This window comes from Microcaecilia unicolor, chromosome 2 (genome assembly GCF_901765095.1).
Source record: "Microcaecilia unicolor chromosome 2, aMicUni1.1, whole genome shotgun sequence".
NCBI lineage: Eukaryota > Metazoa > Chordata > Amphibia > Gymnophiona > Siphonopidae > Microcaecilia > Microcaecilia unicolor.
The window spans coordinates 122256376-122271163 of record NC_044032.1 but is presented as its reverse complement, the minus strand read 5'-3'; the positions used below and the strand labels follow the sequence as shown (position 1 = coordinate 122271163).

Genomic DNA, 14788 nt, shown 5'->3' with positions numbered 1-14788 from the left:
AGTAAACATAGTAGATGACAGCAGAAAAAGACCTGCACGGTCCATCCAGTCTGCCCAAGAAGATAAATTCATATATGCTACTTTTTTATTTGTACTGTCCTCTTCAGTGCACAGACCATATAAGTCTGCCCAGCACTATCCCCGCCTCCCAACTACCAACCCCGCCTCCCACCACCAGCTCTGGCACAGACCGTATAAGTCTGCCCAGCACTATCCCTGCCTCCCACCACCGGCTCTGGCACAGACCGTATAAGTCTGCCCAGTACTATCCCCGCCACCCAACCACCAGCCCCGGCACAGACCGTATAAGTCTGCCCAGCACTAGCCCCGCCTCCCAACCACCAGCTCTGCCAACCCATTCTAGGCTAAGCTCCTGAGGATCCCTTCCTTCTGCACAGGATTCCTTTATGTTTATCCCATGCAGGTTTGAATTCCGTTATGGTTTTCATCTCCACCACCTCCCGCGGGAGGGCATTCCAAGCATCCACCACCCTCTCCGTGAAAAAATACTTCCTGACATTCTTCTTGAGTCTGCCCCCCTTCAATTTCATTTCATGCTCTCTCGTTCTACCGCCTTCCCATCTCCGGAAAAGGTTTGTTTGCGGATTAATACCTTTCAAATATTTGAATGTCTGCATCATATCACCCCTGTTTCTTTTTTCCTCCAGGGTACACATGTTCAGGTCCGCAAGTCTCTCCTCATACGTCTTGTAACGCAAATCCCATACCATCCTCGTAGCTTTTCTTTGCACCGCTTCATTTCTTTTTACATCCTTAGCAAGATACAGCCTCCAAAACTGAACACAATACTCCAGGTGGGGCCTCACCAACGACTTGTACAGGGGCATCAACACCTCTTTTCTTCTGCTGGTCATACCTCTCTCTATACAGCCTAGTAACCTTCTAGCTATGGCCACTGTTTCATCGCCTTCAGATCCTCAGATACTATCACCCCAAGATCTCTCTCCCCATCCGTACCTAGCAGATTCTCACCGCCTAACACATAAGCCTCTCTTGGATTTCTACTCCCTAAGTGCATTGAATTTTAATTGCCAAACCTTAGACCATTCTTCTAGCTTTTTCAGATCCTTTTTCATGTTTTCCACTTCCTCCAGGGTGTCCACTGTGTTACAAATCTTAGTATCATCCGCATAGGCAAACTTTACCTTCTAACCCTTCGGCAATGTCACTCACAAATATATTGAACAAAATCGGCCCCAGCACCGATCCCTGAGGCACTCCACTACTCACCTTTCCCTCCTCCGAGCGAACTCCATTCACCACCACCCTCTGGTGCCTGTCCGTCAACCAGTTCCTAATCCAGTTCACCACTTTGGGTCCTATCTTCAGCCCATCCAGTTTTAACCCAATCAGTTACTCTAGGTCCCATACCGAGGGCACTCAATTTATTTGTCGCCTGTGCGGAACCGTGTCAAAGGCTTTACTGAAATCCAAGTATACCACATCAAGCGAACCTCCCACATCCAACTGTTTGGTCACCCAGTCGAATAAGATAGTCAGATTCGTTTGACACGACCTGCCACTAGTGAAGCCTTGCTGCCTCGGGTCCCGCATTCCATTTAGTTCAAGAAATCTCACAATCCTCCTCTTTAGAAGCGTTTCCATTAGCTTACTCACCACCGAGGTCAGACTGACAGGTCTGTAATTCCCAACCTCCTCCTTACTTCCACTCTTGTGAAAAGGAACCACATCCGCCCTTCTCCAGTCCACCGGGACCACTCCAGTTTCTAAGGAAGCATTGAAGAGGTCCGTCAGAATTTCTCTGAATTTCTTAAGCACCCTCGGGTGTATCCCATCAGGCCCCATCGCTCTATACGTTGATACTATAACACAGCTTGCATTTTAAAAGAAAACTATCAAGCTACTGCATACCAACATGCTGTCAAGGATTAAGGATTAATGGGAAAATCTAACCCCTAGTAACTGGCATGTTTAGTGTCCAACCAAGGGAGTGACTTACTGGTTCCAGAGCTAGTTTAAAAATGTTACAAAAGGGAGGCTGAGAGGGAGTGTACTTGGTGAGCACTGACGTGGTGTTCGGAAAATCTCGTCGGCCAACTGACACCATCAGGGCAGGCCAGCATTACCTTCAAAAGCCAGCTAATCCCTATAGCATGGCCAGCAGGGCATAGCCTAAGAGGCACAGCAGGCTCCTTGTGAGCCCTGGTGGTCTGAAGTTGACTCAGGTACATTGTTTTATTTCCTCTTAACCTCTTTAAATGGGGAAGCATAAAGTTAAAGCTAAACATCCCATTGCAAGTACGCCAGTGGTAACGGGTCCAATACAGAAACATCTGGTGGTAATGAATAAAGACACCCCCCTACACTGTTGGACTCCGGAGCCTCACTGAGTTCAGGGGAAAGACTTACCCCAACCCACTTACTTCTTCCCTAATCTAACCTTTCCCCTCCAGCGGGTTTATTCCAAGAAGGTCTCCCCCATTGGGAAAGGGTTCAGCTTTGAAGCAGCCGGCTACACCCTTACTGCCATAATCTTCTGAACAGTTACAACCAGTTTAGTATCCTACAGAAGTCCCTATGGGTGAAATAGAGACTTCTTAAATTTCCTTAGTAGATGTTTGGAATGTGGTGAAACAGACTGAGGCATTGCTCCAAGGCTCAGTACAGGAAGTGAATGATACATACCTGTAGCAAGTGTTCTCCGAGGACAGCAGGCTGATTGTTCTCACGACTGGGTGACGTCCGCGGCAGCCCCCACCAACCGGAAAAGCTTCGCGGGACGGTCGGCACGCAGGGCACGCCCACCGCGCATGCGCGGCCGTCTTCCCGCCCGTGCGCGACCGCTCCCGCCAGTTGAATGACTAGCAAAAATGAAGAAAACGCAACTCCAAAGGGGAGGAGGGAGGGTAGGTGAGAACAATCAGCCTGCTGTCCTCGGAGAACACCTGCTACAGGTATGTATCATTCACTTTCTCCGAGGACAAGCAGGCTGCTTGTTCTCACGACTGGGGTATCCCTAGCTCTCAGGCTCACTCAAAACAAGAACCCAGGTCAATTGAACCTCGCAACGGCGAGGATACAACAGAAATTGACCTACAAAGAACAACTAACTGAGAGTGCAGCCTGACCAGAATAAATTCGGGTCCTGGAGGGTGGAGTTGGATTTACACCCCAAACAGATTCTGCAGCACCGACTGCCCGAACCGACTGTCGCGTCGGGTATCCTGCTGGAGGCAGTAATGAGATGTGAATGTGTGGACAGATGACCACGTCGCAGCCTTGCAAATCTCTTCAATAGTGGCTGACTTCAAGTGGGCCACTGACGCTGCCATGGCTCTAACACTATGAGCCGTGACATGACCCTCAAGAGCCAGCCCAGCCTGGGCGTAAGTGAAGGAAATGCAATCTGCTAGCCAATTAGAGATGGTGCGTTTCCCGACAGCGACCCCTAGCCTGTTAGGGTCGAAAGAAATAAACAATTGGGCGGACTGTCTGTGGGGCTGTGTCCGCTCCAAGTAGAAGGCCAATGCTCTCTTGCAGTCCAATGTGTGCAACTGACGTTCAGCAGGGCGGGTATGCGGCCTGGGGAAGAATGTTGGCAAGACAATTGACTGGTTAAGATGGAACTCCGACACCACCTTCGGCAGGAACTTTGGCTGGGTGCGGAGCACTACTCTGTTGTGATGAAATTTGGTATATGGAGCATGAGCTACTAGGGCTTGAAGCTCACTGACCCTACGAGCTGAAGTAACTGCCACCAAGAAAATGACCTTCCAGGTCAAATACTTCAGATGGCAGGTATTCAGTGGCTCAAAAGGAGGTTTCATCAGCTGGGTGAGGACGACGTTGAGATCCCATGACACTGTAGGAGGCTTGATAGGGGGCTTTGACAAAAGCAAGCCTCTCATGAATCGAACGACTAAAGGCTCTGCAGAGATGGCTTTACCTTCCACACGATAATGGTAAGCACTAATCGCACTAAGGTGATTCCTTACTGAGTTGGTCTTGAGGCCAGACTCCGATAAGTGCAGAAGGTATTCAAGCAGGTTCTGTGCAGGGCAAGAACGAGGTTCTAGGGCCTTGCTCTCACACCAAACGACAAACCTCCTCCACTTGAAAAAGTAACTCTTTTTAGTGGAATCCTTCCTAGAGGCAAGCAAGACACGGGAGACACCCTCAGACAGACCCAACGCAGTGAAGTCTACGCCCTCAACATCCAAGCTGTGAGAGCCAGGGACTGAAGGTTGGGGTGCAGCAACGCTCCGTCGTTCTGCGAGATGAGAGTCGGAAAACACTCCAATCTCCACGGTTCTTCTGAGGACAATTCCAGAAGGAGAGGGAACCAGATCTGACGGGGCCAAAAGGGCGCGATCAGAATCATGGTGCCGTGGTCTTGCTTGAGCTTCAGTAAGGTCTTCCCCACCAAAGGTATGGGAGGATAAGCATACAGGAGGCCGGTCCCCCAATGGAGGAGAAAGGCATCCGACGCCAGTCTGCCGTGTGCCCGAAGTCTGGAACAGAACAGAGGCAGCTTGTGGTTGGTCTGAGAGGCGAAAAGGTCCACCGAGGGGGTGCCCCACTCTCGGAAGATCTTGCGTACCACTCTGGAATGGAGCGACCACTCGTGCGGTTGCATGACTCTGCTCAGTCTGTCGGCCAGACTGTTGTTTACACCTGCCAGGTACGTGGCTTGAAGGAGCATGCCGAACTGGCAAGCCCAGCGCCACATGCCCATGGCTTCCTGACACAAGGGGCGAGATCCGGTGCCCCCCTGCTTGTTGGTGTAATACATTGCAACCCGATTGTCTGTCCGAATTTGGATAATTTGGCAGGACAGCCGATCTCTGAAAGCCTTCAGTGCGTTCCAGATCGCTCGGAGCTCCAGGAGGTTGATCTGCAGATCCTTTTCCTGGAGGGACCACAGACCCTGGGTGTGAAGCCCATCGACATGAGCTCCCCACCCCAGGCGAGATGCATCCTTCGTCAGCACTTTCGTGGGCTGCGGAATTTGGAATGGACGTCCCAGGGTCAAATTGGTCCGGATGGTCCACCAGAGCAGTGAAGTGCGGCAACTGGTGGAGAGGCGGATGACATCTTCTAGATTCCCAGTGGCCTGAAATCACTGGGAAGCTAGGGTCCATTGAGCAGATCTCATGTGAAGACGAGCCATGGGAGTCACATGAACTGTGGAGGCCATATGACCCAGAAGTCTCAACATCTGCCGAGCTGTGACCTGCTGAGACGCTCTGGTCTGGGAAGCCAGGGACAGGAGATTGTTGGCCCTCGCTTCGGGAAGGAAGGCCTGAGCTGTCTGGGTATTCAGCAGAGCTCCTATGAATTCCAGAGACTGAGTTGGCTGGAGATGGGACTTTGGGTAATTTATCACAAACCCCAGCAGCTCCAGGAGTTGAGTAGTGCACTTCATGGACCGGAGGGCTCCTGCCTCCGAGGTGTTCTTGACCAGCCAATCGTCGAGATATGGGAACACGTGCACTCCCAGCTTGCGAAGGTACGCCGCTACCACCACGAGGCACTTTGTAAACACTCGTGGGGCAGAGGCGAGCCCAAAGGGCAGCACACAATACTGAAAGTGCCGTGCGCCCAGGCGGAATCTGAGATACTGTCTGTGAGCTGGCAGTATCGGGATGTGAGTATATGCGTCCTTTAAATCCAGGGAACATAGCCAATCGTTTTTCTGAATCATTGGCAGAAGGGTGCCCAAGGAAAGCATCCTGAACTTTTCTTTGACCAGGAATTTGTTCAGGCCTCTCAGGTCTAGGATGGGACGCATCCCCCCTGTTTTCTTTTCCACAAGGAAGTACCTGGAATAGAATCCCTGCCCTTCCTGCCCGGATGGTACGGGCTCGACCGCATTGGCGCTGAGAAGGGCGGAGAGTTCCTCTGCAAGTACCTGCTTGTGATGGGAGCTGAAGGATTGAGCTCCCGGAGGACAATTTGGTGGCAGGGAGGCCAAATTCAGGGCGTATCCGCACCGCACTATTTGGAGAACCCACTGGTCGGAGGTTATGAGAGGCCACCTTTGGTGAAAAAATTTTAACCTCCCCCCGACCGGCAGATCGTCCGGTACGGACACTTTGAGGGCGGCTATGTTCCCGTGGATCCAGTCAAAAGCCCGTCCCCGGCTTTTGCTGTGGAGGCGCAGGGGGCTGCTTAGGCGCACGCTGTTGACGAGAACGAGCGCGCTGGGGCTGTCCCTGTGCCTGACGAGGCCTTCGGGCCGGCTGGTTGTACCTACGCCTTGCAAAAGAATAGGGTGCAGCCTGCCGGGCCCGGGAAAAACGTCCACCTGTTGAGGTGGATGCTGAAGGCGCCCGGTGGGAGAGCTTGTCGAGGGCGGTTTCCCGCTGATGCAGTTGGTCCACCAGCTGCTCGACCTTCTCACCAAAAATGTTATCCCCCTGGCAAGGGACGTCGGCCAGTCTCTGCTGGGTGCGGTTGTCCAGGTCAGAGGCACGCAGCCATGAGAGCCTGCGCATCACTATACCTTGGGCCGCAGCACGAGATGCCACGTCACAGGTGTCATAGATACCCCTGGACAGGAACTTTCTGCACGCCTTCAGCTGCCTGACCACCTCCTGATAAGGCCTGGACTGCTCCGGCGGGAGCTTATCGACCAGGTCCGCCAGTTGCTTCACATTGTTCCGCATGTGGATGCTCATATAGAGCTGGTATGACTGGATGCGGGTCACGAGCATGGAGGATTGGTAGGCCTTCCTCCCAAACGAGTCCAGAGTGCGAGACTCCCGCCCCGGGGGCGCCGAGACGGTATCCCTCGAACTCCATGCCCTCTTGAGAGCAGAATCCACGACCGCCGAGTCATGGGGCAATTGTGGCCGCATTAACTCTGGGTCAGAGTGGATCCTGTACTGGGACTCTGCTTTCTTGGGAATGGTGGGATTAGTTAACGGTCGCATCCAGTTCCGAAGCAGTGTCTCCTTGAGGACATTGTGCAGCGGTACCGTGGAGGACTCTCTAGGTGGTGATGGATAGTCGAGGACCTCGAGCATCTCGGACCTCGGCTCTTCCACAGAGACCACGGGGAAGGGAATGCTGATAGACATATCCCGCACAAAGGAGGCAAAGGAGAGACTCTCAGGAGGTGAGAGCTTCCTCTCCGGTGAAGGCGTGGGGTCCGAGGGAAGGCCCGTAGACTCCTCTGAGGAGAAATATCTAGGGTCCTCCTCTTCCCCCCACGAGGCCTCATCCTCGGTATCGGACATAAGCTCATGTAGCTGAGTCCTGAACCGGGCCCGGCTCGACGTCGAGGCACCGAGGCCTCGGTGTCGTCGAGCGGTGGACTCCCGCGCCGGCGGGGACGAAGCTCCCTCCATCGACGTCGACGGGGACTCCACCTGCGTGGCGGTCGAGACCGGCGCCGCAAGCGGCGGCGGTGTCGACGGCCCCGGCGCCGGGCTAGAGCTCGCCGGCACCACAGTCATCGGCGCCGAGGGCGCAAGCACCCCCGGCGCTGGCACAGCCTGGCGCATCAGCCCTTCCAGGATCCCTGGAAGGATGGCTCTGAGGCACTCGTCCAGGCCCGCTGCCGGGAAAGGCGGTGGGGCCGGTAGGGGTGTCGGTGCCAGAATCTGGTGGGGGCCAGGAGACGGCACCGAAGTGCCGGGACCCTGTCGTGTCGGTACCTCCACAACCGACGGGGACCTCTCCTCTCGACGTGGACGCTTCGGCGTCGCCTCCTCTCCGATGTCCGGATGCGAGGGCGACCGGTGACGACGCTTCTTATTCTTCTTGCGATGCACGTCACCGGCGCCGGGAGGTATGGAGGAGGAGGAGGACGATCCCCCTCGGTCACGAGGAACCGGGTCAGACAGGGTTCGGTCCCATGGGCCACGGGCTGAGGGAGTGACCGGGGCCGACTGCCCACGCGGCCTCTCACCCCTACCCTCACCGGAGGACCGGCGGGCCGACGGGACCTGTTCTCCTGGGGTCGATGCCATCGGTGCCGATGTCTCGGGCATCGATACCGGTACCGAAGGACCGGGCGTCGATACCGATGCCGTCGAGGTCGACGTCGAGGGGCCGGCGCAAGTTCCAAAAAGACGGTCCCGCAGAACTTGCCTCGCAACCTGAGTCCGTTTCCGGAGACCGAGACACATGGGACACAACTTGAGATTGTGCTCCGGCCCGAGGCACTGGAGGCACCAAGCGTGGGTGTCGGTCTGCGAGATTGGCTGGCCGCACCGACCACACTTTTTAAATCCACTCGGGACCTTCGAGGACATCGACGGAAAAATCGCGTCGGCGAAGTTAAAGTCGTCGATGGTGGCGGAAATCACACCTCGAAAAAGGAAAACGACCGTGCGGCCACTAGGCCGCAACGCAGCATCCCCGCTAGAAGCGAGGGAAAAAGGGAGCGCGTGCTCCACACGTTCAGTTTTTTTTTTTTTTTAAGAAAGAAAAACCGGAGGACGCGGTGTACAAAAACTAAATAGAAAAAACGATCCGCGTAAACGCGATCGGCTTTCCGGCGGCTGAAACAGAGAGAGCGGCAAAGGCACGACTCTCTCCAGACGCGGAAAAAAGGAACTGGCGGGAGCGGTCGCGCACGGGCGGGAAGACGGCCGCGCATGCGCGGTGGGCGTGCCCTGCGTGCCGACCGTCCCGCGAAGCTTTTCCGGTTGGTGGGGGCTGCCGCGGACGTCACCCAGTCGTGAGAACAAGCAGCCTGCTTGTCCTCGGAGAAGCTCTGTTACTTTTCTCTATTGTCATAACTGAAACAAAAAAACTCAACAAATAGATAATTCTATCAAGAAATTTGAATCTCAAAAAGGTTCTTTACAACAGACTGAAATATTACAGATTAAGGATAATTTATTATTGCATAAGCAGATTGAAATGTTAGAAAATCAACTTTTGCCTGCTAATGTGAGATTCTTAAATTTTCCTGTCTGTCCTTTACTGTCTGCTGAGATTCTTTTCAGAAAGACAAAACTAAAACTTCCTTGAAATACTAATACAGATACTATTGCTATTACTAAATTGTATTATTTGCCAAAGAAAGTTGAGGAGGCGCTAGAGGTCTTCTCTGTTAAAGGAAATAATATATTGGATTTGACAGCTTTTTTGGAAACAATTCAGGACAATTTCTCTGGGTGCTCTATTCTACTGGTGTCTTCTGCTTCAGAACTTGAATTTTAGTTTTGAAAAATTACTTTAAGGAGGATTATTTATTTTGTGGTGGGAAATTGCAAATATTTCCAGATGTTTCTAGGGCTACACAGGCTAGACATAGACAGTTTTTTTTTAAACTAAAAAGTAGAATTTTGGCTCTAGGAGTTATTTTTTCTTGAAATTTCCCTCAAAGTGTCTGATTACTTTGTCTGATGTTAACTATGAGGCTTATTTTCGAAAGAGAAAAACGCCCAAATTCTGACCTAAATCGGGAGATGGACGTCTTTCTCTTGTGGGTGCCCAAATCGGTATAATCGAAAGCCGATTTTGGGCGTTTCCAACTGCACTCCGTTGCGGGAACGCATAAAGTTGATGGGGGCGTGTCGGAGGCGTGGTTATCGGCTGAGCAGAGATGTGTGTGCTCGGCCAATAATGGAAAAAAGAAAGGCGTTTTCAGAGAGAATTTAGGTCACTTTTGTTGGACCCGTTTTTTTCATGAACAGGTCCCAAAAAAGTGCCCTAAATGACCAGATGACCACCGGAGGGAACCGGGGATGACCTCCCCTGACTCCCCAGTGGTCACTAACCCCCTCCCACCAAAAAAAAAACAAATGTTAAACACTTTTTTCCTAACTTGTAAGCCAGCCTCAAATGTCATCCCCAGCTCCATGACAGCAGTATGCAGGTCCCCGAAGTAATTTTAGTTTAGTTAGTGCTGTGCGGGACCCATGCAGAGAGGAAAAATCGGAAGAAAAAAAAAAAAACAAGCAAGTGCAGTCAGGGACGTCTAAATTACCAGGATAGTAAAAGGGGGAATTGAACCAGCAACCTTCTAATTACAAGCTCAGTGCTCTAGCCAGTGAACCACATTATTCAGGTGCTTAGATGCCCTTCCCTTTCCATTAAGTCCCTCCAAGTTTCTGTCAGCCAATCACCGCTGTTTAGCTGACACAGATGTCAGCTAAATGAGCTGTGATTGGCTGACAGAAACTTGGAGAGACTTAATGGAAAGGGAAGGACGTCTAATCAGTGGTGCACTGGCTAGAGCACTGAGCTTGTAATCAAAAGGTTGCTGGTTCAATTCCCCCTTTTACTATCTTTTAATTTGGACGTCCCTGACTGCACTTGCTTGCTTGTTTTTTTTTTCTTCCGATTTTTCTTCTCTGCATGGGTCCCGCGCAGCACCAACTAAAGTAAAATTGCTCTGGGGACCTGCATACTACTGTCATGGAGCTAGGTATGATATTTGAGGCTGGCATAGAGGCATCTCAGGGGGACCAGTGCACTACGAATGCTGGCCCCTCCCACGACCAAATGCCTTGGATTTGGTCATTTTTGAGCTGGGACGCTTCGGTTTCGATTATCGCTAAAAAACAAAAACGCCCAGCTCAAAATAACGCCCTAATCCAATGTATTTTCGAAAAAAAAGATGGACGTCCATTTTTTTCGAAAATACAGTTCGGCCCGCCCCTTCACGGACCCGTTCTCGGAGATGGATGTTTTTACAAATGGGCGTTCGCGTTCGATTATGCCCCTCCTTGTCTTTTTTGAACCAGATCAGCTAGAAAGGTTATTGATAGATAAGGAGCAATGTAATTGCAGGTGGATAAACGTTACATCGCCTTATGTATGTTCCAGGTGGAATGTAATTTTGTTGATTTTTTTCCTATTTGGTTAATTTCCTTAGGTCCTCTATTTCTCCCTTGATATGGGCTATACAGTGCTAACTGTACTTGTTATATGTAAAAATCTAATATAAAAATATTACAAAAAGCAGGCTTTAGAAATGTTAGTTAGTAGTAGTAGTAGGCTTAAAAACTTATTAGCTGTAATGTTTGATTTTGCTGCCATAACACTTGGGTATCTCCATCCCTCCCTTCAGATGAATTACATAAGTACATAAGTATTGCCATACTGGGAAAGACCAAAGATCCATCGAGCCCAGCATCCTGTTCCCAACAGTGGCCAATCCAGGTCACAAATAACCGGCAAGATCCCAAAAATGTACAAAACATTTTATGCTGCTTATCCCAGAAACAGTGGATTTTCCCCAAGTTCATTTAATAACGGCCTATGGACTTTTCCTTTAGGAAGCCGTCCAAACCTTTTTAAAACTCCGCTAAGCTAACCGCCTTTACCACATTGATATTCTCTCTCTTTAAATAAGAATACAGCAAGGAATATGATCTTTCCTGGCAAGACACTACTGTGTCCACTTGTTAAGGTCTGGTGCACCGTAATACATACTAGCAATTAGAATTCTCTTCCAATAATGGGAGCTGTAGGCCAGTCATTAATAAAATGTTTTAATGTATATCACTTCTCAAGAAAGAAACCCCAAGCAATTCTGGTATCTGTGGTAATTATATGTTTAACTGCTTAAGCTTTCCTAAACACCATGTAAACGCTTAAATACACAGTCAAAATATTAGGCATTTCTCATATCTGATAAAAATGTTGGATTTTGTGTGTCTGAAGAGATTGTCTAGTTACAATCCCACAGTAGGATACAATGGAACTTTGCAAGAATGACATTAAACATGCATTGCATAAAATCCATGAGTATAAGAGCATTTGTAATTTTTTTTTGTTTTCTAAATCTACTTGCAAAACGTGAGACTTTACTGGGACACTTTCTCATTTAATGCAACCTGAAATAAGACATTTATTTTAGGTGAAATAAGACATTTATTTTAGGTGAAATTAAAATGTTCAAGAAAACCTTGCAAGAAGGAGATATTTGGATTTCGCTCATACCTTTTTCAGTATCTAACAACATGGGAAGGAACAATCCCCAGTATCACCTGCCCGTGCTGGCTCCAATCTCAAAACGACTACAGTGACCTCCCACGGAAGACTTGAACAACTGCCACAGAAAGTTGAGGCAGCCAATCTGACGGCAGAGGCGGCATGGGAAGGAGCAGCTGGGGATCACTCCTACTCCAACAAGGCCACTAGACCACAAAGGCTTCTAAGGTAGGCCTGGGAGAGTGGCAGCTTTTGGTTTGGGGATGTGGGGAAAGCAGACAGAGTAGAGATTAGTTGTGCTTTTCACGGGGGGGGGGGGGGGGGGGGGGGGGACCAGAATGTTTGGCCGAAACATGACCAAACCTAGATTTCAGGCCAGTTTTAGAACCAAAACCGAAATTCGGTAGGCGTCTAAGACCCCTGGCCAAACTATGTTGAATTATCCACTAAGACAGAGTCTTCCTGAGGGAGGGAGTGACTGACACCTGCTAAGTTCTCCGTGGCTTCAGACCACTGAGAAGCTATGGTCCACTAGGCTAGCCTTAAATGGAGGCACAACATGGGATTCACATGGACAGTGGAGGCCATGTGGTCTAACAAACCTCAACATTTGCCAAGCTGATACCTACAGCATCAGGGAGTCTATATGCTGTTCTGGCGGGAAAGCTTGGCTCGAGTTGTGTCGAGCAGGATTCCTATGAGCTCCAATTATTGGACTGGTTCCAGGTGGGACTTGGGGTAATTGATGTCACACCCTAGAAGTTGTAGCATCAGAATAGTTTTGCACATAAATTCTTGCACCTCTTCCTTGGAAGTGTTCTTGACCAGCCAATCATCCAGGTAGGGAAACACATGTATTCACAAGTCTGCAAAGTGATGCTGTAACTACTGCTAGACACTCTGTAAATATCCAGAGACCTGAGTTTAGGTTAATTTAAAACTTGATATACTGCCCTTCTCAGAAAAATCAGTGCCATTTACAATTAAAACAAGTTAAAATTGAAGAAGAAAAGAACTCCATTATTAATCAAATAGGCATAGCACAAATGGGGGGAGGGGGGGAAGGCTCCAGCTCTACCACTGAGCAAGTAGTAGCCTAAAAAGGTAGGCTTTAAGCAAAGACTTCAGCTATGGGTAGAACTGTTCATTATGGAGCTCTTAAGGGACAGCATTCCAGAGGGAGGAGCAGTATGGAAAAAAGCTGAGAGAAATGAACTGGAGGGAAAGACAAAAAGTGAGAGCTGAATGTAAAACCCAGGAGGGAATGTGTGGAGTAATCAATGCTGAGAGATAAGAAAAGATGCCTGTGTGAAGGACCTTGTGGACAAGATTTTATACTGGATGCAAAAATGGATAGGGAGCCAGTAATGTTTAACTAGAAGGGGGGAAATGCAATCAGATCTGTGAGCATGTGTAAGTAGGCATATAGAGGTATTTTGAATAGTCTGAAGACGGGTAAGGACAACCTTAGGAAGGCTGACAAAAATGATATTACAGTAGTCCATACAAGAGGAAACCAAAGAATATAAGAGTGGCACAGGAAACATCCAAACAGTGACAAAACAAATACTACTACTACTACTACTATTTAGCATTTCTATAGTGCTACAAGGCATACGCAGCGCTGCACAAACATAGAAGAAAGACAGTCCCTGCTCAAAGAGCTTACAATCTAATAGACAAAAAATAAAGTAAGCAAATCAAACCAATTAATGTGTACAGGAAGGAGGAGAGGAGGGTAGGTGGAGGCGAGTGGTTACAAGTGGTTACGAGTCAAAAGCAATGTTAAAGAGGTGGGCTTTCAGTCTAGATTTAAAGGTGGCCAAGGATGGGGCAAGACGTAGGGGCTCAGGAAGTTTATTCCAGGCGTAGGGTGCAGCGAGACAGAAGGCGCGAAGTCTGGAGCTGGCAGTAGTGGAGAAGGGAACAGATAAGAAGGATTTATCCATGGAGCAGAGTGCACGGGAAGGTGTGTAGGGAAGGACGAGTGTGGAGAGATACTGGGGAGCAGCAGAGTGAGTACATTTATAAGTTAGTAGAAGAAGTTTGAACAGGATGTGAAAACGGATTGGAAGCCAGTGAAGCGACTTGAGGAGAGGGGTAGTATGAGTAAAGCGACCCTGGCGGAAGATGAGACGGGCAGCAGAGTTTTGAACCGAGAACAGAACCCTGAGGTACGCCGACAGGCAGAGGGATAGAAGTAGAAGAGGATCCACCAGAGTGAACACTGAAGGTGTGGAGGGAGAGGTAGGAAGAGAACCAGGAAAGGACAGAGCCCTGGAATCCAAGTGAGGACAGGGTATCGAGGAGTATGCTGTGATCGACAGTGTCAAAACCAGCGGAAAGATCAAGAAGAATGAGGATGGAATAGAGACCTCTAGATTTAGCCAGTAATAGGTCTTTGGAGACTTTAGTAAGCGCAGTTTCGGGTTGAGTGGAGAGGGAGAAAACCAGATTGTAGTGAGTCAAGAATAACATGTGAGGAGAGAAAATCAAGGCAGCAGTGGTGAACAGCACGCTCAAGTAATTTGGAGAGAAAAGGGAGGAGGGAGATGGGTCGGTAAATAGAGGGGCAAGTAGGGTCAAGTGAAAGCTTCTTAAGGAGAGGTGTGACCACAGCATGTTTAAAGGCAGTAGGGACAGTTGCAGTGGAAAGTGAGAGGTTGAGAATGTGACAGATAAAAGGAATAAGAGCAGGTGAGATGGCATTAAGAAGGTGGGTGGGAATGGGATCAGAGGAACAGGTGGTACATTTTGAGGAAGAAAGGAGAAGTGTAGTTTCCTCTATAGTAACTTCAGGAAAGGAGGAAAAGGAATGAGGGGAAGGAGAGAGAGGGGAACGGACTAGTGGAGGGAGAGGTGACGAGGTAGAGAATTCAAGGTTTACCTTTTGAACCTTGTTCTGAAA

General features: G+C 49.7%; 1 protein-coding gene across 1 annotated transcript in view; it reads right to left on the bottom strand.

Moving 5' to 3' along the window:
• The window catches only part of CERT1 (ceramide transporter 1), a 540904-nt gene that overhangs the window by 418619 nt on the left and 107497 nt on the right, over positions 1 to 14788 (bottom strand).